We start from the raw sequence: 21370 nt of genomic DNA on the forward strand, positions 1-21370 counted from the left end.
AATTGGAAATTGAGGGGTTGCCCATCAATTGGGGAATGGCTGAAAAAGTTGTGGTATACAAATGTAATAGAATAACATTGTGCTGTAAGAAAGGATGAAGGAGGAGTTAGAGAAACCTGGAAGGACTTAAATGAATGGATGCTGACTGAGAGGAGCAGAACCAGGAGAACATTGTACACAGTAACAGCAACATCGTGTGATGAACAATGGTGATAGAATTGGCTCTTTTCAGCAGTGCAATGATCCAAAACAATTTCAAAGAACTCATGATAGAAAATGTTTTCAACATCCAGAAAATAGAACTGGGAATTATGAATGTAGATTAAACCATACTGTTTCTACTTTTGGACTATTTTTTTCCCTTCTTTTTTGAGTTTTTTCCTTTGTGCTCTGATTCTTCTTTAACAAGATGACTAATGAAGAACTTTGTTTAATATGATTGTACATATACAACCTAATTCAGACTGCTTTCTGTCTTGGGGAGGGGAGAAGGAAGGGGGGGTGGGAGAAAAATTTGGAACTAAAACTCCTGTGAAAACAAATGTTGGAAACTATCCTTATATTTACTTTAAAAAAAAGTAAATGCATATATTTCAGATCATGATGCAATAAAAAAACATGCAAAAAATGTCCATGGAAAATGGACAAAAATTAAGTGGAAAGTAAATAATCTCATCTTAAAAATGAGTGGGTCAAAGTCCAAATCATATAGAAACAGTCAATGATTTCATCAAATAGATTAACAATAATGTGACAACATTTTTTTTTTGGTGAGGTAATTAGGGTTAAGTGACTTGCCCAGGGTCACACAGCTAGTAAGTGTCAAGTGTCTGAGGCCATATTTGAACTCAGGTCCTCCTGAATCCAGGGCCAGTGCTCTATCCACTGTGCCACCCAGCTGCCCCAACAACATTGTTATGGGATGAAACCAAAGCAGTTATATGGGGAAATTATATATCTCTAAATACCTACATGAATAATATAGAGAAAAAAGATAAATGAATTTGGCATGCAATGAAAAAAGCTAGAAAAAGAACGAATTTTAAAAATACCAAATTAGAAATTTTGAAAATCAAGAGATATTAATAAATTTGAAAGTAAAAACACTATATAATTAATAAATAAAACTAAGCTGATTATTAAAAAAACATACAATTGATAAAACTTTGGTTATTTTGATTAACAAAGAATAAGACTAAATTATCTCTATCAAAAATGAATGCAGTGAATTCACCACCAATGAAGAGGAAATTAAAACAATACTAAGGAGCTAAGTTGTATGAAGTATCAAAAACATTGTGTGATGATCAACTGTGATAGACTTAGCTCTTCTCAGCGATACAGTGATCCAAGATAATGCCAAAAGTCTCATGATGGAAAATGCTCTCCCCATCCAGAAAAAGAATTATGTAGTCTGAATGCAGATTTATTGATAGTATTTTTGCTTATGTTGAGGCTTTGTTGTTGCGTCTTCTTTCTTGTATGTATGTGTAGCCAAGAGTGGGGGTCTTAATATTGAGCAGTAAGATATTCAAATAATGATTTTCCATAAACTATGGTTTGCCTCTTTTCTTGGCCATATCCCTATTTATTTCTCCTTTCCACAAACCACCACATGCCCAATTAAATTCAGTAACAATATCCCCAGAATCTCAGGAACTACTGAATATCTTCCAGGCTTACTGGCAAGTTCATGGCTCAACATGGTCCCGTGGAAATAATTGGGGGAGAAGGGATAAAGCTATTATAATGTTATTGATGTTGTTCTTACTATTATCATTAATAGTATAAAGTAGCTTCATTAATTTTATGAAATATGCATTGGTAATAGAATAATGACTTTAAAAAAAGATAACACTGCACTAATTATATACTAAATGGGTACACATTTACCTTTTTCCTTAGTTTCCAAGATAAACATAAATAGTTCTTAGGGTACCATTTACCAGAGACTAGTAGGTGTCCTTCATCAGTTCAGTGACTAATCAACAATCATTTATTAACTGTCTACAATGTGCCAAGTAACATCCAAATCAGTAATCTAATTATTCCATATAGCTGTCAATTGGGTCAGGTAAGAAATACTGGAAAATCTGCAAAGAGAGTGCACCATTAAATAATAATTCTTAAGTGTATATTTCTTTGATAAATGGTCCTTAAAGCTCAGCAGCAGCTAACTTGTAAAAATAACCAAAAAACAAACAAAAAAGCAAAAGCAAAACAAAACAATACTGAACTTAGGCATGCTTTTAGTAATAAAAGATACACCCTGTCCTATTAAGCTGCTTACTTCCCCCTCATCTAAATTCATGTGAACACATTTGAGCTGCCTGTGATTCTTCATTATTATTATTATTATTAAAATTATTAATATTAGGATTGGTTAAATAATAAAATAGTTTGACAAAAGCTGAATTCATTCACCAATGAAAAATGAAACTTTGAGGTAGATTCTCAACTCCACTGGAACACAGTAGTCAATGATGTTATTTCTTGCTCCTCTGTGTCATTTCAACATTTGGAAATATAGCTGACAGAATGAAAATGACTGGAATCATTTATGTTATATAGCTAGAGGCAATTAGTTGTCATAAAATTTTGTCTGCTTCTCTGAACTTAACAAAACCATAAAATTTCACCAAATTTAATCATTGATGCAAGGATTGTTGCTTGTGCGAAAGCCTGTAATTCATATGCATGAAAGCTATTAATATGCATGAAGGATACAATGAATAGATTGGAAAAATATGGAAGTCAAAAATATTCATTGTTATAACTTTTTCATGTTCATTGATTAATGTTCTTTAAGAGTATATCATTTATATAAGCAAAAGATAAAACTTTATACCATGAGAGTGGTGAAAAAATTGGTACCTAGAGCATGCAGTGAATATTCATTCTTTACCACATGCCTGTTTAAAAAAAAAACTTTAAAAACATAGCCATTTGAATAAAATCAATAAATGCTTTTTAAATAAACATAGTGTGCCATAGGCTTACTAGGTATTATGGGAAATATCATACATGCCCTAGGGAGTTTATACTATAGAAAATGATTCAAAAAGTAGCATGTAAGAGGTTGTACAATTTTGTGTTATAAATGTTGCACCTGTATTAACTGGGGATTCAAAATAATGGGATATTCCTGGGGAAATACACATGCATATATGTGTGCATGTATATGCATATGTACATATACACATGTATGCATGTCTATATACTTCTATATCTATATGCATAGATAGATATAGATATATACACACAGATGTGTGTGTGTGTGTGTGTATGTGTGTGCGTGTAGGATCTTTAAAACGTCTCACCCAGGAGGATTCTTGAGTTAAGGATTGAAAGGAAAATAGAGTTTCAATGTGGGAAGTTTCTAAAAACTCTTTCCTATTAGCATCACAATCTACATCCTTCCCTAACATGACAAACTAAAAACAAAACATAACATAAAACTAGAATACTTGGAAGAGGGAAATGATAGAAGGGAGGGAAGACTGGGAGAGGGGGTAGTCAGAAGCAAAAGATGTTTGAAGAGGGACAGGGTGAAAAACAAAGAGAAAATAGAATAAATGGGGGATAATAGGATGGTGGGAAATAGAGTTAGCAGTGATAACTGAAAAAAATTGAATCAAATTTCTCTAATAAAGGTCTTATTTCTCAAATATAGAGAACTGAATCAAATTTATAAAAATAATATCCATTCCCAAATTGATAAATGATCAAAAGTTAGGAACACTCAGTTCTCAAATGGACTAAACAAAGCTATCTTTCTATTTATCTATCTATCTATCTATCTATTTGAATACACATATACACACATAAACATACATACATATAATCATAGGAAAATGTTCTTAATCATTATCAATTGGCAGGATGAAAATTAGAACAATTCTGAAGTACTATCTCACACCTATTAGATTGGCTAAGAGGAAAGAAAAGAAAAATGACAAAGTTGGAGGGGACGTGGGAAAATTGAGACTCTAATGCATTTTTGGTAGAGTTGCAAACTGATTCAGTCATTATGTAGAGCAATTTAGAATGATGCTCAGAGGCCCAGCAATACCACTACCACTACTAGTGATTTGTCTGTATCCCAAAAGAGATATTTTATAAAAAGGGAAAAGGACCTACAATTACAAAAATATTTATACCAGCTCTCTTCTGGTGGCAAATATATGTATATATATATATATATATATATATATATATATATATATATATATATATACTATAAGAAATGATGAGCAGAACTCTCTGAGAAAACCTTCAAAGATTCACATGAAATGATGCAAAGTGAAATGAGTCGAACCAGGAGAAGATTGCACACAAGAAAAGGAGACGGAAACAGTGAATATCATAATAACTTTATGATATAATACCAAAGGAATTACGATTCTTACTAAGTATCCTGAGCCCCATCTTACTTCCACATTCTAGGAACAGCCAATTAAAATGAGACCTTTATCAGAAACACTGACTAAAAATTGTTTTCCAGCCTTCTGCTTTCCTTCTTTTTTTTTTTTTTTTGGTGAGGCAGTTGGGGTTAAGTGACTTGCCCAGGGTTAAACAGCTAGTAAGTGTTATGTGTCTGAGGCCAGATTTGAACTCAGGTCCTCCTGACACCAGGGCCAGTGCTCTATCCACTGCGTCACCTAGCCGCCCCTCTGCTTTCCTTCTAATCTTGATTATATTATTTTTTATTCATTTTTAAAAATTTAATGCAATCAAATTGATATGTTTTGCATTTCATAATGTTCTCTATCACTTGTTTAGTCATAAATTCTTCCCCTCTCCAAAGATCTGACAGGTAAACAATTTCTCCCTCTACTAATTTGCCTATGGTATCACTCTTTTGTAAAATTAACTGGAAAAGGATATAACAAACCATTCTGGCATCTGTGACAAGAAAACCTCAAAAACGCATGATGAAGAGTCATACATGATAAAAAAATTACTAAACATTTAAAAGATAATAAGGTGATGATTTATTTAGAAAACAACAGAAAAAACAAAACTAGCTCTCATAATTAAAAGCTTAACTCATTAGATTTTAGATAGTATAGCTAGAATTTTAGCTCTTACAGGAGGAAAACAAAATTACCAATATCAAAAATGAAAAGGGTGAATTTACCACAAATGAAGAGGAAACTAAAACAATTATTAGGAACCATTTTGCCAGGTTATATGCAAAGAAATCTGACAATCTAAATGAAATTAATATTTGCAAAAATATAGATTGCCCAGATTGACAGAAGAGAAAATAGAATACTTTAATAACCCTATCTTAGAAAAAAGAAGTTGAACAAGCCACAAATGAACTCCTTAAGAAAAAAATTCCCAGTACCAAATGGATTCACAAGGGAATTCTACCAAACTTTTAAAGAACAATTCATCGCAATACTATATAGAATATTTAGAACAATAATCAAAGAAACCCTACCAATTTCCTTTTATGACACAAATATGTTGCTGATACCTAAACCAGGAAGAACAAAAACAGAGAAAAAAACAATTTTCCTAAAAAAATATTGATGCAAATATTTTAAATAAAATACTAGCAAGAAGATTACAGCAATATGGCACAAAGATCATACACTATGAACAGGTAGGATTTATACTATTAATGGAAAACTATCAGTACAATTGACCATATCCACAACAAGACCAAGAAAAATCATGTGATTATCTCAATAGATGCAGAAAAGGCTTTTGACAAAATATGACACACTTCCCTATTAAAGACTCTAGGGTCAGCAAGTTGGTGGAGTGGATAGAGCACTGGCCCTGGATTTGGGAGGACCTGAGTTCAAATTCGGCCTCATGACCCTTGACCCTTACTAGCTGTGTGACCCTGGGCAAGTCACACAGCTCAAAAATAAAAAAAAAAAAACTCTCTAGGAAGTATGGGAATAAATGAAGCTTTATTTAATATGATAAGTAGTATTTTTCTAAAACCAACAGGAAGTACAGGGTAGGCCAAAAACCACAAAGAGATTTCAATATCTAATAACTCTTATTTTTTGTTTTTAATGTACAATACCATAGCATCATATACCTATGTATAGGAAATGAATTTAAATTACATTAAAAATAAAATCTCATAAATGGTGAAAAGTAAAGAAAAAATTATTTTTAAAAAGTAATCTAAACATTGTGACTTTTAGTTCACCCTGTATTATCTGTAATGGGAATAAAAGAAAAGCATTTCCAGTAATATCAAGGGTGAAGCAAGGATGCCCATCATCACCACTATTATTCAGCATTGTACTAAAAATGCTAACTGTAGCAATAAGAAAAAAAAAGTAACTGAATAGAATAGACAATTTATATATGAATGTTATCTAAAAAAAGCAATAAACAAAACTTTAAAATTGTATTTATTTAAAAAGGGATCAAGCAATAAAGATTTAGCACCTATTGTGTTTCATGCACTACACTAGGCACTGGTGTTAATCAACCATTCTCTTTGAATGTTATTTTAAGGGAAATAATATTTGTAAAGTGCTTTAGCACAATGCCAGATCTATTGTAGGCACTGCATACTTACTTCCACCCCTTTCTCCAACCTTTAAGTTTTTATAGTAATTGATTTATCTTTTTCAAATTATCATTACCCCAAATATCCCAGTTAATGATTCTACTCAGAAAAAACTTCTAATATTATTAATGTTCTGTATACTTCATTACATTCTTCCATTCTTATACTATTTTCTGCATTCAATCCTTTCAATTACTAAAAGGATAGCCAAATACTCAGAATTGAAATGTGTGTTATGCTTATAGCTAAATGAGTCATGCCATTGGTGATGATGATGGTGATTATGTGTGGCACCTGTGAAGCCCTCTCCCAAAGAATGACATAAAACTTTTAGAAATGTTTTATGTATATTGTTAAGGCTAAAATTCTAGCTAAACTGTCTAAAATATCTAATGAGTGGTCGCCAATAAATTATAAGCTTTAGCAAGAGTTAGACTTTTAAGCATTTATTAAGGAGAATAAGAATTTGGTAAAGAGAGAGAAAAAGGCCTAGATTCCTATCTATTAAAGGGAGAGCACATTTCTAGTTCCCTTCTCCGCCAGAGTCCAGAGGAAAGAGAGTGAGACCGAGCGCCCGTCTCTTCCTTCCTCCTCCCACTAGTCCGCGTCACTTCCTGACTCCTGGTCTTGCCCTCAAAGACCTTCCCTTCATGGGCAGAACTCTTCTACAGTAAGTATCCAGCAGGTGGCGTTATTCCAATTGTTACAATATAGATGATCAATATCTTCTCCAAACCACAGTTTTTGAATGAACACCAATATGTTTACTTTGCAAGTCAGACAAAGGACAAGTTTACTTCAAAGGAAAGTCATTTAAGCAAATACTATTTTAATAAAAGTAACAGCACCTGACTCTCCCAGCCCCACCCCAAATAGGGCTTAAGTTCCCTTTAAAATATATGAGTTGGTTTTACTTTATTCTTTGATTTTATATTCAAAGTGTCTGGCTAATAGTAATTGCTTAACCAATATATCTTCATTAATTGAGATAACTTTGACACAAATACAAACCGTGAAAGAGAAGAGTAGATAATCTTATAAGATACTCATGCCAGGAATCCCATCTCTGCTATTCCCCATTAGGAAGAACCTCTGAACCTTCAGAGGCTTATGATGACTTTCTTCATGTTTGTTCTATTGAAAAAAAGTGTTCTCTACATGGACCCCTCTGTGTAACTGCCTTGGCCACTTGCATTTCACTCCTCTGCCCTTCTTTCCTGTGTTTTTTCCCTGTTCTCCCTTCATACCTCTCTCTCTCTCCCTCTCTTTCTCTTTTCTTTCTTCCATTGCTGGTCATAAATCAAGGTTATTTTATATTCTATCCACCACCCAGTAGCAAGGGATAGGCAAGCTTAATAACTGTCTTTATTGCTTTATATAAACACAGATCTTTTCAATAATATTTCATGGAAAAACTGCACCTGGTTTTAGCTAGACTACTTAGGTGATATGCTATGTTCAGGGCCACCTGCAACTTTGTGAAATATGTTTTGAGGAATGATATAATTATTAAGGTTCTACTTTGCAAGATAGTCCTATAGCTTTCATCAATGATTATAAAATATAACCAATCAAACATAATGATGAGTTACTAGATTCAGAAGCTAAGTTAATCTACTCTTCAACCCATTGTTTTGTATTTGGTTTTTTTTATTGCTTTCCTATTCTCTCCATGTGAAAGTTCTATTTTTACATGACTTATGGTTAAAAATTAAAATCCTTATTAATTCTGATCTTCTTGGCTTGGGCAAATATTGTCAATACCTTACTTTCTCAAACAGGAAACAAAGGAGAGCAAACTGTGGTAAGGGAATTTCATTCAGCATCTCCTCTTGGTCCTTCTTTGTTGTTGCTGTTGCTATCATTGCTTTCTTTTTTTATTTTTTGTTCGGTTATTTTTTGTTTTCTTCAGACTACAAGGACTGGTTTGGTTGAGAAGCTTTAAATGGCTAATGACTTTATGCCACTTTCTCCAACAACATACAACAGGTCCTAACATTTTTTTGTCTATATTATCAACTGGCCTGAACAGTATAATCTACATTCAAAATTAATTAATTTAATAAATTCTGAAGTCAATTATGGCATTAGCAAAAACTTTACAAATGTTTAATTGTTTGTCATTTTTAACCAGATAGCTGTAGGAGAATGAGATGATATAATTGGTGGCAGCTAGTATCAACTGAAATTTTAAAGAACTGTTCTGTAACCTATGTATGCTGGCAGAAAATAGGCTAGAGACAGGTGTCAGGAGTTACAAACTTTATTTTCTAAGTGGGAAAAAAAAGGTTTGCAAGCAAGGTAGAACTATAGACACATTTCCTGGAGACTCACACTTAGTGGGGTTATCCAAGGTATCATGGGGGGAATCTCAATATTTATACTAGTGGGTGGAGCCAACATGGCAGAAAGAAGCCAGGAAGTTGCCTGAGCTCTCCCAAGTTTCCCTCAAAAACAAAATAAAATCAAGCCTCTCAATGGATTCATAAACTAGAATACTTACAAAAAATAGACACCATCTTCCAACCAGAGATAAATTAGAATACTTCAGGAAAGTTTGGTCTCACTCAGGCAAAAGGTGAGCAGAGCTCAGCTCAGACAGCTCAACACTCCATAGACAGGGTCTGGGCAAGTCAGCAGGAAGATCTTAGCCACAGCAGAACGGCTGAGGCACCTTGATCCTGGCTCAGCAGCTGACACAGCGGGACAGTTGTGAGATTTGCCAGCAGCAGCTGAGAGGGCAGGCTGCCAGTTAGAGGGCCACCCACAGGACAGGCATGAATGGGCCTGGCCATCCCAGTGCCTGAAGCAAGCACAGGGAGCAAGCCCAAGGCAGTGAGAAATACACAAGCCATAGAGTCCTCAGAGTAGAAAGCCAGTGACACAGCTCCTATCCCCAGCACAAGAAGATTGAAACAGGGAGCCTTGTGCCCCATCTTCAGAACTCAACTTTAAAACAATAACCTTCAATATGAGTAAGGATCAAAAAAGGAGCTAAACAGGGGCAGGGAAGAGCTAAACACAAACTCAGCTGAGGAAAATACTCTCAAATTACTTACATGTGAATCCTCAAGAAGGAAGATGAATTGGTCTTAAGACCAAAAAGCCTTTTTGGAAGAGCTCAAAAAGGATTTTAAAAATCAACTGAAAAAGGTAGAAGAAAAATGGGGAGAGAAATGAAAGCAACACAAGAAAATTATGAAAAAAAATCAGCACCTTGGAAAAGGAAGCAAAAGAATCAAAAGCTTGGAAAATGAAGCACAAAGATTGACTGAAGAAAACAATAACTTAAAAAATTTATTTGCCAAATGGAAAAAGAGGTGCATAATCTGACTGAAGAAAACAATGCCTTAAAAATTCTAAATGGACAGATAGAAGCTAATGACTCCATGAGACACCAGAAATCAGGGATGTCCATTATCACCCCTATTATTTTATATTCTACTAGACATTTTATCTTTAGCAATGAGAGAAGAAAAAGAAAGTAAGGGCATTAGAATAGGCAAGGAGGAAACAAAACAATCACTTTTAGAATCAAAGGAATGAAAAAAATAGAATAAAAAGTGAAATACCTCATTGGAAAGACAACTGACCTGGAAAATAGATCCAGGAGAGAAAATTTGAGAATTATTCAACTGCCTGAAAACCATAATCAGAAACAGTCTAGACACCATGTTCCAGGAAATTATCAAGGAGAACTGCCCTGATATTATGGAATCAGAGGATAAAATCATCATTGAAAGAAGGAACCAATCACTTCCTGAAAGAGACACCAAAAAGAAAACTCCAATGAATATTGTATCCAAATTGCAGAACTATCAGGTGAAGGAGAAAATACTCCAAGCAGTCAGAAAGAAGCAATTTAAATATCATGGAGCCCCAGTCAGTATTGCATAGGACCTGGAAGCTTCAACATTAAAAGATCACAAGGCTTGGAATATGATGTTCCAGAAGGCAAATGAGCTTGGATTGCAACGAAGAATAAACTACCCAGCAAAACTGATCATTCTCTTTCAGGGGAAAAGATGCACATTCAATAAAATAGGGGACTTTCATGGTTTCCTTATGAAAAGACCAGAAATGAATAGAAAATTTGATCTTAACTTACAAGCCTCAAGAATAGTTTAAAAAGGTAAACAGGGGAAAAATTTATTCAAGAAGGTTTAACTGTTTACATCTCTACACATAAAGATAATAATTATAACTCTTGAAAACTGTTTTTCTATTTAGGCAGATAGGAGTAATATACATAGAGGGTATAAAAATAAAATGTCTTTGATGTGATGATATAAAGCAAATTAAGCAGTAAAAAAGGAGTATATGGTGAGAAGAGGAAAGGGGAGGTGGTATGAGGTTAATTCCATCATATGAAGTGGTGCAAGAAACCTATTACAACATAGGGAAGGAAGGGAGGCGCGAGGAATATTTCAACCTTACTCATCACATTTGGTTCAAAGAAGGACTAACAGATACTTTCATTTGGATTAAGAAATTTAGTTTATTCTTTAGGGAAGTAAAAGGGTAAGGGGAAAGGGGAGAGCACTGATAAAAGGGAGTACAGAAGCAGGAGAGAAGAGGGTGAAGAAAAGGGAGTGGAACTGATAAAAGGGAGGGCAGAGTGGGGGAGGCCGGGGTCAGAAGCAAAACATTGGTAAGGAGGCATAGAGTGAAAGAAGGGGGAAAAAGAAAACTATAAAGGAGGTAAATAGACTTGAGGGAAATAGTTATTAATAATAACTGTGAATGTGAATGGGATGAACTCTGCCATAAAACACAAGTGAATTGCAGAGTGGATTAAAAACCAGAATTCTACAATATGCTATTTACAAGAAACACATTTGAAGCAGAGAGATATAGACAGAGTAAAGGTAAAAGGTTGGAGCAGAATATATTATGCTTCAGCTAAAGTAAAAAAAAGCAGGGGTAACAATCCTTATCTCAGACAAAGCAAAGGCAAAAATAGTTCTAATTAAAAGAGATAAGGAAGGAAACTATATCTTGCTAAAAGTTATGATAGATAATGAAGTAATATCAATACTAAACATGTATTTGCTAATTGGTATAGCATCCAAATTCTTAGAGGAGAAGTTGTGGGCTAAAAGAAGAAATAGACAGCAAAACTATACTAGTAGTGGATTTGAATCTTCCCTTCTCAGAATTAGATAAATCTAGCCACAAAATAAATAAGAAAGAAATTAAAGAGGTGAATAGAATGTTAGAAAAGTTAGATTTCATAGATGTTTGGAAAAAATTGAATGGTGATAGAAAGGAATATACCTTTTTTCTCAGCAGTACATGACACATATTAAAAAATCGACCTTGCATTAGGGCACAAAAATCTCATAGTCAAATATAGAAAGAAATAATAAATGCATACTTCTCAGTTCATGATGCATTAAAAATACATGTAATAAAGGGCCATGGAAAGGTAGCCTGAAAAGTAATTGGAGGGGGGCAGGTAGGTGGTGCAGTGGATAGAGTACTGGCCCTGGAGTCAGGAGGACCTGAGTTCAAATTGGGCCTCAGAAACTTGTCACTTATTAGCTGTGTGACCCTGGGCAAGTCACTTAACCCTCATTGCCCTCCCCCCCCCCAAAGAAAAGTAATTGGAAACTAAATAATCTCATTCTGAATAATGAGTGGGTCAAACAACTAATCATAGAAACAATAATTTCATCTGAGAGAATATCAATAATGAGACAATATACCAAAACCTATAGGATGCAGCCAAAGCAGTGTTTAGGGGAAATTTTATATCTCTCAATGTTTACTTGAATAAAAAAAAAGAAAGAGGAATTCAATGAATTGGGCATGCAAATAAAAAAGTTAGAAAAAGAAAAAATAAAATTCTCCAACTAAGAAATAAATTAGAAATCTTGAAAATCAAAGGAGAAATAAATAAAACTAAAAGGAAGAAAACTAGAATTAATCAATAAACTAAAATCTGGTTTTATGTAAAAAAAAAACAAATAAAAGAGACAAACCTTTGGTTCATTTGATTTAAAAAAAGAAAGAAGAAAGCCAATTTACCAGAATCAAAAATTAATGGGGTGATTTCACCACCAATGAAGTGGAAATTAAACCAAAAATTAGGAACGATTTAGCAGAACTGTATAACAATAAATTTGACACTCTAAATAAAATGGATAAATATTTGCAAAAATACAAATTGGCCAAGTTAACTGAAGAGACAATAAAATCCTTAAATAAGCCCATATTAGAAAAAGAAATTGAACATGCCATTAAAGACCTGCCTAAGAAAAAATCTCCAGGCCCAAATGGGTTTATAAGTGAATTCCATCAAACATTTAGAGAACAGTTAATTCTATTATTTTACAAATTATTTTGGAAAATAAGTGAAGACGGAGTCCTAGGAAATTTCTTTCATGACACAAAGATGGTATTCATACCAAAACCTGGCAGAGCCAAAACAGAAAAAGAGTATTATAGACCAATTTCCCTAATGAATATTGATGCAAAAATCTTAAATAAGATATTATCAAGGAGATTACAGGAAGTGGTCAACAGAATAATACAGCATAACCAGGTGGGATTTATACCAGGAATGGAGGGCTGGTTCAACATTAGGAAAACTATCTACATAATCAACCACATCAATAAGAAAACTAAAATCATATGATTATCACAATGGATGCAGACAAAGCATTTGACAAATTAAAACACTCATTCCTATTAAAAACACTAGAGGGGGAGCTATGTGGCACAGTGGATAAAGCATCAGCTCTGGATTCAGGAGGAACACTTGACACTCACTAGCTGTGTGACCCTGGACAAGTCACACAATCCTCATTGCCCTGAAAAGACAAACAAACACTAGAGAGCATAGGAATAGGTGGAGCTTTCCTTAAAATAATAAGCAGTATCAACCTAAAACCTTCAACAAGCATTATATGTAATGGAGATTAGTGAGAGGCATTCCCACTGAGATCAGGGGTGAAACAGGGATGTCCCTTATAAACTCTATTATTTAATAATATACTAGAAATTTTAGCTTTACCAATGAGAGAAGAAAAAGGAATTAATGGCATTAGAATAGGCAAGGAGGAAACAAAACGATCACTCTTTGCAGATAATATGATGCCATACTTAGAGAATCCTAAAGAATCAACTAAAAATTACTTGAAAAAATTAACAACCTTAGCAAAGTTGCAGGTTATAAAATAAACCCACAGAAATCATCATTTCTATACATGACCAGGAAAGTCCAGAAGCAAGAGATAGAAAGAGAAATTCCATTTAAATAACGGTAGACATTGTAAAATACTCAGCAGTCTACTTGCCAAGATAAACCCAGGAACTATATGAACACAATTACCAAACACGTTACATACAAATCACATCGGATCTAAATAATTGGAAAAATATCAATTGCTCATGGAAAAGTTGATCTAATATAATAAAAATGACAATTCTACCTAAATTAATTTACATATTCAGTGCCATACTAATCAGACTACCTAAACTTATTTTATAGAGCTAGAAAAATAATAACAATATTAATCTGGAACAAACAAAAGATAAAGAATATCAAGGTAACTAAATGAAAAAAAAGATGCAAAGGAAGGTGAGCTAGTTGTACCAAATCTGAAGCTCTACTATAAAGTGGCAGTCATCAAAACTATTTCTTACTGGTTAAGAACTAGAATGGTGCATCAATGGAATTGGTTAGGCACAGGAAACACAGTAGAAACTGGCTTTAGTAATGTACTGTTTGATAAACCCAAAGACTTCAGCTTCTGGATAGGAACTCCATATTTGACAAAAACTGCTGGGAAAACTGGAAGATAATATGGCAGAAACTAGGCATAGACCAACATCTTACATTTTATACTAAAAATAAGGTGAAAATGGGTACATGATTTAGACTTAAAAGGTGATACCATAGGTAAATTAGGAGAAGAAAGAATAGTTTACCTCTCAGATTTATGTAAAGGAGAACAGTTTACGACCAAACAAAAAGATTATTATGAAATGCAAAATGGATGCTTTTAATTACATTAAATTAAAAAGCTTTTGTACAAACAGAAGCAATGCATCCAAAATTATAAGGGAGGCAGAAAGCTGGGAAACAATTTTTGTGGCCAGTATTTCTTATAAAGGCCTCATTTCTAAAATATATAGGGGACTAAATCAAATTTATAAGAATCCAAGTCATTCCCCAATTGGGAAATGGTCAAAGGATAAAAACTATTTATTGCCATATGAAAAAATGCTCTAAATCACTATGCATTAGAGAAATGCAAATTAAAACAAATCTGAGGTACCACCTGACATCTATCAGTTTGTACAATGACAACAAAAGGAAAATATGAAATTTTGGAGAATCTCTGGGAAAAGTGGAACACTAATGTATTGTTGGTGGAGCTGTGAACTGATCCAACCATTCTGTAGATTAATTTGGAACTATCTCCAATGGGCTATAAAGCTACGCATACCCTTTGACCCAACAATACCACTATTATATCTTTTCCCCAAAGAGATCATCAAAAAGAGTAAAGGACCCACATATACAAAAATATTTATAGCTGCTCTTTTTGTGGTGGCAAGGAAGTGGAAATTGAGGGGATGTCCATCATTTGGGGAATGGCTGAACAAGTTGTGGTATATGAATGTAATGGAATACTATTATGCTGTAAGAAAAAATGAGCAGGTGGATTTCAGAGAAATCTTGAAGGACTTACATGAACTGATGCTGAGTGAGATAAACAGAACCAAGAGAACATTGTACACTGTATCAGCATCATTGTGTGATGATCAACTGTGATAGACTTGACTCTTCTCAGCAATACAATTGTGCAAGATAGTTTCAAAGTGTTCACGATGGAAAATGTTCTCCACATCCAGAAAAAAAGAACTATGGAATCTATATGCAGATTGAACAATAATATTTCTATTATTTTTGTTGTTTGTTTGTTTGTTTGTTTCCCTTTTTTGAGGTTTTTCCTCTTTGCTCTGATTCTTTTTTCACAGCATGACTAATACAGAAATATGTTTAAGGTCATTGTACATATATAACCTATCTCAGATTGCTTTTTTGTCTTGGGGAGGGGGCAGGGAGGGGAGGTAGGGTGAAAAATTTGCAAGTATAAATCTTATAAAAACAAATGTTGTAAGGCAGCTAGGGAGCACCAACCCTGGATTCAGGAGTACCTGAATTCAAATCCGACCTCAGATAATTGACATTTACTAGCTGTGTGACCCTGGGAAAGTCACTTAACCCCAATTGCCTCACCAAAAAATAGTTGAAAAATTCTCTGCTTGTAACTGAAAAATAATAAAATATTTTTATGAAAAAAATACTTATACTAGTTTCTGCTCAGTGAATTTTAGCCCTAACAATGACGGAGCAGCAAGTTTCAGGCAAATTTGATTCACTGCATGGTGTTTTGACTTTGTCCAGTGTTTGTCTTTGACCAGAGAAACCTGGTGAATTATGTGACTAACTCAGAGGGTGAGATCATCCAGAAGGTGAACACAAAGAATTGTTATTCTGCTAAGCTCAGGTTGTAGCTTGCTTACTGCGCTTTAGCTCTGGAAACAGGGAGTCAAAATTTTACTTTCTCACTAGCTAAGTAGAACAGTTAGATGTTTCAGTGGATAGAGAATTCAGCTTGTGGTCAGGAAGCCATGAGTTCAAATCTAGCCTCAGGCACATACTGTGTGACCCCGTGCATGTCATTTAACCCCTGTTTCCTTAATCCATTTTAGAAGGAAATTGCAATTTACAATGAAAGGGACCCCATGTACCTTACTTTACATTGCATTTTCTTGGGTTCATGAAGAGTCTGAAATGATTAAATGCCTGAACAACAATAGCCAACTAATCAGACAGACATAGATAATAGATAATAAAAAGATCAATAACGGTATAAGAAACAGAGCAGTAGTTGGATTTAATAAGGTGATATATAATAGAGATAAATAGAAAGGTTTGCATTAGGTTATTAAAAAGTATATTCACAAATACAGGATGAGGGGGACATAGCTAGACCACGGGATTTCTAACCAAAATTTTAGGAGTTTTAATAGACTGTTGGTTCAGTATGATTCAATATCATAGTAGAGTTATGATAGACAAAAATGGTAATACAATCTTGAAATGTATTGAGTAATGGCTTCTAAAATAAATGGGTGATATTTGCTCTTGTCAACCCTGGAAACAAATGACCAAACAGTCACAGAGGTTATTCAACTACTGTTTATTCGAAAAATGCCAAACGGCTCACACAGGTTATCACAACTACAATTAATTACCTCACTGAAATTAGCTAAGTCACTTACCTCTATATAACTCAGTTTTCTCATATTCAAAATTAGCTCGAGAATGGAGTAGCAAATCATTCCACTATTTTTGTCACATAAACCACAAATGGTGCCACAAAAAGTCAGACATGACTGAAATGACTCAACAAAAACAATAGGTGAAAGCAGGTCAATAATTGCTCCATATAGCCCAGAAGACAGAACCAAAAACTATTTTTAACCAAAAATATGGAGGGGAAAAAAAACTAAAAATCTTCCAACTCTTGAATCTGTCCAAAAGTTAAATGGGCTACCATTGGAGATAATGGTTCCCTCATCTTAGAGTTCATCAGGTAAAAGCTAGATGATGACCTGTTGAGTATACTATCATCTGAATTCCTTGGGGCATGGGCTTGACTAGATTGTTCATGAGGTCCCTTCCAAATCTAAAATTTTAAAGTTTGGGGTTTCTGTGGGTATGTGCCACTTTAATTCAATGTGAGCAACAATTTTGAAAGTTTTGAGGCTGCACATTTGGAGGTCAATAAGAAGCTGTCAAAAGTAAACCAAGCATGAAATGGCAGGGGTCTGGACACAGGATTAAGTAGCAGAGGCAGAACTGGGAAATACTCCTATTCTACTTGTGCTACAGTTGAAAAAGTGTTTAAACTATCAAATGATTGACTATAATTGTTGAATAGAAAAAAGGCATTTAACATTACCTTGCATTTTAGACTTGGGGAATAGCAAGAATAATGGCACTGCCTTTGGTTGAGTATAACAGTAAAATCAATGATTTTCATCATGATGTGGTTCAGTTCCTTGCTATAACAAGGCTGATCCTAGGTTCCCTAAAATGTAAAAAAGAGAATGTTCTCATTGACAATGTATCTTTGCAAACCTTTCTTCCTCCAAAGTCCTAAGTGAGCCAGGAAGGAGAGAGTAGGGAAAGCAAATAATTTGGTGAATGGGCACAAATGTAGAACGGTAGTAGGTAAATATAATAATTTTCATCCATTGAAATGATTTATAACTAAAAGTTAGGAGCCATATCACTAGCTTCATTTAATAATTATTATAAAAATATTAAATAATCATTAATTAATTTCAAATCTTTTTTCTTTTTTTGTTTTGAATTTTATTTTCCAAGATATATGTAAAAATAAATTTTGACATCATTTTTTTTTTTAGTGAGGCAATTGGGGTTAAGTGACTTGCCCAGGGTCACACAGCTAGTAAGTGTTAAGCGTCTGAGGCTGGATTTGAACTCAGGTACTCCTGAATCCAGGGCCGGTGTCCTATCCACTGTGCCACCTAGCTGCCCCTGACATCAATTTTTTAAAACTTTGTGTTCCAACTTCTCTTCCTCCCTCCCTTCCCACCCCCCAACCCCAAGAGCTCAAGCAATTCAATATAAATTATACATGAGTAGTCATGGAAAAACAAAAAACAAAGCTCCAGATTAAGGAATTGTCAAAAAAAATTAAATGTTTTTCAATCTGTTTTCAGATACCATCAATTATTTCTCTGTAGATGGGTTGCACTTTTTATAAGTCCTTCAGGGTTATATTGGATCATTGCCTTGCTGAAAATAACCACATCCTTCCCAGCAGATCATCTTACACTATTGCTGTTATTTTGTATACAGTATATTTCACTCTGCTTCAGTTCATGTAGGTCTTTCCAGGCTTTTCTGATAGCAGTCTCTTTATCATAACTTTTATATAGTACCTTGAACTTGAGAGAGAATTTTCTTCATAATAGCCCATCAAAGTCTGTACCGTACATTTTGTCATTATAATCAATCATCATGACTATTTCCCTCAATCCTATTCCATTCCCATGATATTTCCTCTATTTTCTGTCTTCTTTTTCCCTATTCCTCCTCAAAAGTGTTTTACTTCTGACTGCCTCCTCCCCAGCTCAGCCCTCCCTTCTTTCACCCTTCCCTCCTTATCCTTCTCCCCTCCTACTTTACTATAGGGTTAAATAGATTACTCTTCCTAATTGGGTGTGAATGTTATTCCCTCCTTGAGCCCACTCTGATGAGATTAAGGTCTTTGAGCTAATTCTGTGTTCTATTTTTTTCTTCCTCCCTCCCTCTTCAACCCTCCCTATTAAATCAAGCATTTCAATATCATGTTTGCACAGTTATGCAGAACATCTTCACCTTCCTTGAAAATGTTTTGCTTTTTACTGCTCTACTCCAATATGCCCTTCCCACCTTCCCCTCTTCTCCCCCTTCCCTTATCTCCCTCCCCTCCCACTTGCCCTCAGGGCAATATATATTGCTATACCCAATTGAGTATATATGTTATTACCTCTTTGAGCCAATTCTGATCACAGCAAGCTTCCCTCACTCTCTCATTCCTTCCCCCTTGTCCCCTCCCCTCCATAAGCTTTTTTTGTTTCCTTCATATGAACTACCTCTCCCCAGTCCACCTCTTCCCTTCCCAATCCCCCAGTCTGTTCCTCCTACCCCTCAACCCTATTTTAAAGATGTTGTCATGGGTTAGCTAGGTGGTACAGGGGACAAAGCACCAGCCCTTACCTAGGAGGCCCTGACCCCAAGTCTGACCTCAGACATAAGACACCCCACCCTGTCTGCCCCATAAAGAACAAAACATAAATACTTTACACATATCATCCCATCATGTTCAGTACAGACCTGTGTCCTCTGTGAATCCTTTATGTAGAAAGTTCTTATGAGTTCAAAAGTATTATCTTCCCATTGAGGAATGTAGACAGTTTAATATTTTAATATTTTAATATCCCTCATGATTTCTTTATTCTGTTTACCTTTTTATGCTTCCCTAGGTTCTTGTATTTGAAAGTCAAATTTTCTATTCAGTTCAGGTCTTTTCATCACAAATGCCTGAAAGTCCTTTTTTTTTTATTGAAGTCCTGTTTTTTTCTCTGAAAGATAATACACAGTTGTACTGGGTACATGATTCTTGGCAATAATCCCAGTTCCTTTGCCCTCTGGAATATCATATTCCATGCTCCCTGGGCCTTTAATGTAGATGCTGCTAGATCTTGTTTTAGCCTTATTGGAACTCCACAGTATGTGAATTCCTTTTTTCTAGCTGCTTGCAATATATTCTCCTTGATGTGGGAGCTCTGTAATTTGGCTAGAATATTCCTGGAGGTTTTCCTTTTGGGATCTCTTTCAGGAGGTGATCAGTGGATTCTTTCAATTTCTATTTTGCCTTCTTGCTTCTAGAATATCAGCGAAATTTCCCCTGACAATCTCTTGGAAGATGCTGTCTAAACTCTTATTTTTGTCATGGTTTTCAGGTAGTCCATTGATTTTCAAATTATCTCTCCTGGATCTGTTTTGTAGGTCAGTTGTTTTTCCAAGGAGATATTTCACATTGCCCTCTATTTTTTTATTCAGTTGGATTTCCTTTACTGTGTCCTGGTTTCTCATAAAATCACTAGCTTCCATTTATTCAATCCTAGTTCTTAGGCAATAATTTCCATCAGACAGGTTTTTTATCTCCTTTTCCATTTGGCTTTTTAAGCTATTGCCTTTTTTTCCCATAACTCTCCTGCATTGCTCTCATATCAACTTCCATTCTTTCTTCCACCTCTCTAAATCTTTCTTCTATTTCTCCTATTTTCTCTTTAAAGTCACTTTTGAGTACTTCCATGGTCTGAGACCAATTCAAATTATTCTTGGAAGCTTTGGACGTAGGGGCCCTGAGGTTGTTATCCTCTTCTGAGGGTGCACCTTGATCTTCCTTGTCGCTAAGGGAACTTTCTATTATTCTCAACTTTCTTTGCTTGCTTATCTTGCCATTTTTTCCCGTGACTATTGGGCCTTACTTCCAAGCTACAATTTCCCAACCTTCAGAGAGTCCCGGGTGTTTTGGTTTGAGGGAGGGCAGGTTTTTTTCTTGCCTGGCCTATTCTCTGGTATGAAGGTAACCTCAAGACAATTTGCTAGTTACCCAGCCAGCAGAATGCTGATGTGGTAGCTTTCAGTGACCCTGTGTCCCTTCCCCACCTGGGCCTCCCTCTGCTTAGGATTTCTTTTTGGTACTCTGCTGGACTATAATAGCTGAATTCCTCCTTAAGTCCCACAGACACCCCTGCCCTTCCCCCCCCCCCCGCCCCCGTCAGCTATTCAGCCCTCTTACCCTACAGAAAGCTTATTTGCAGAAGACACTGGTGCTGCAGCTGATTTGGAGGCTTGAGGGTAAGTTCCTCAAATGCTGCATGTCTGCGATTCTGTGTCAGCATGATTGCGGGGTTGGACTCTGCTCACAGCACAGTATGGCCCCCTTTAATCTGGAAAATAATGTCATGCATCTTTTTGTGGGTTTTGCTGTTCCAGGGCTTGATTTAGTGCTGTTTGGGGGATAATTGAATCTGGATCTTTGTGCATTTAATGTCTTTCCTCCTCCATCTTGGCTCAGCCCACAATTTAAAATATTTTCAAGAGAGTTTTGTTGTCAATCAAATCATTCAATTGAATTGAATTCCAGGGGGTGGAGCCAAGATGGCAAAGGAAATGTAGTGACTTGCTTGAGCTCTCTCCTAGACCCCTAAAAATAC

The sequence above is a fragment of the Dromiciops gliroides genome, chromosome 1 (genome assembly GCF_019393635.1).
Source record: "Dromiciops gliroides isolate mDroGli1 chromosome 1, mDroGli1.pri, whole genome shotgun sequence".
Classification (NCBI taxonomy): domain Eukaryota; kingdom Metazoa; phylum Chordata; class Mammalia; order Microbiotheria; family Microbiotheriidae; genus Dromiciops; species Dromiciops gliroides.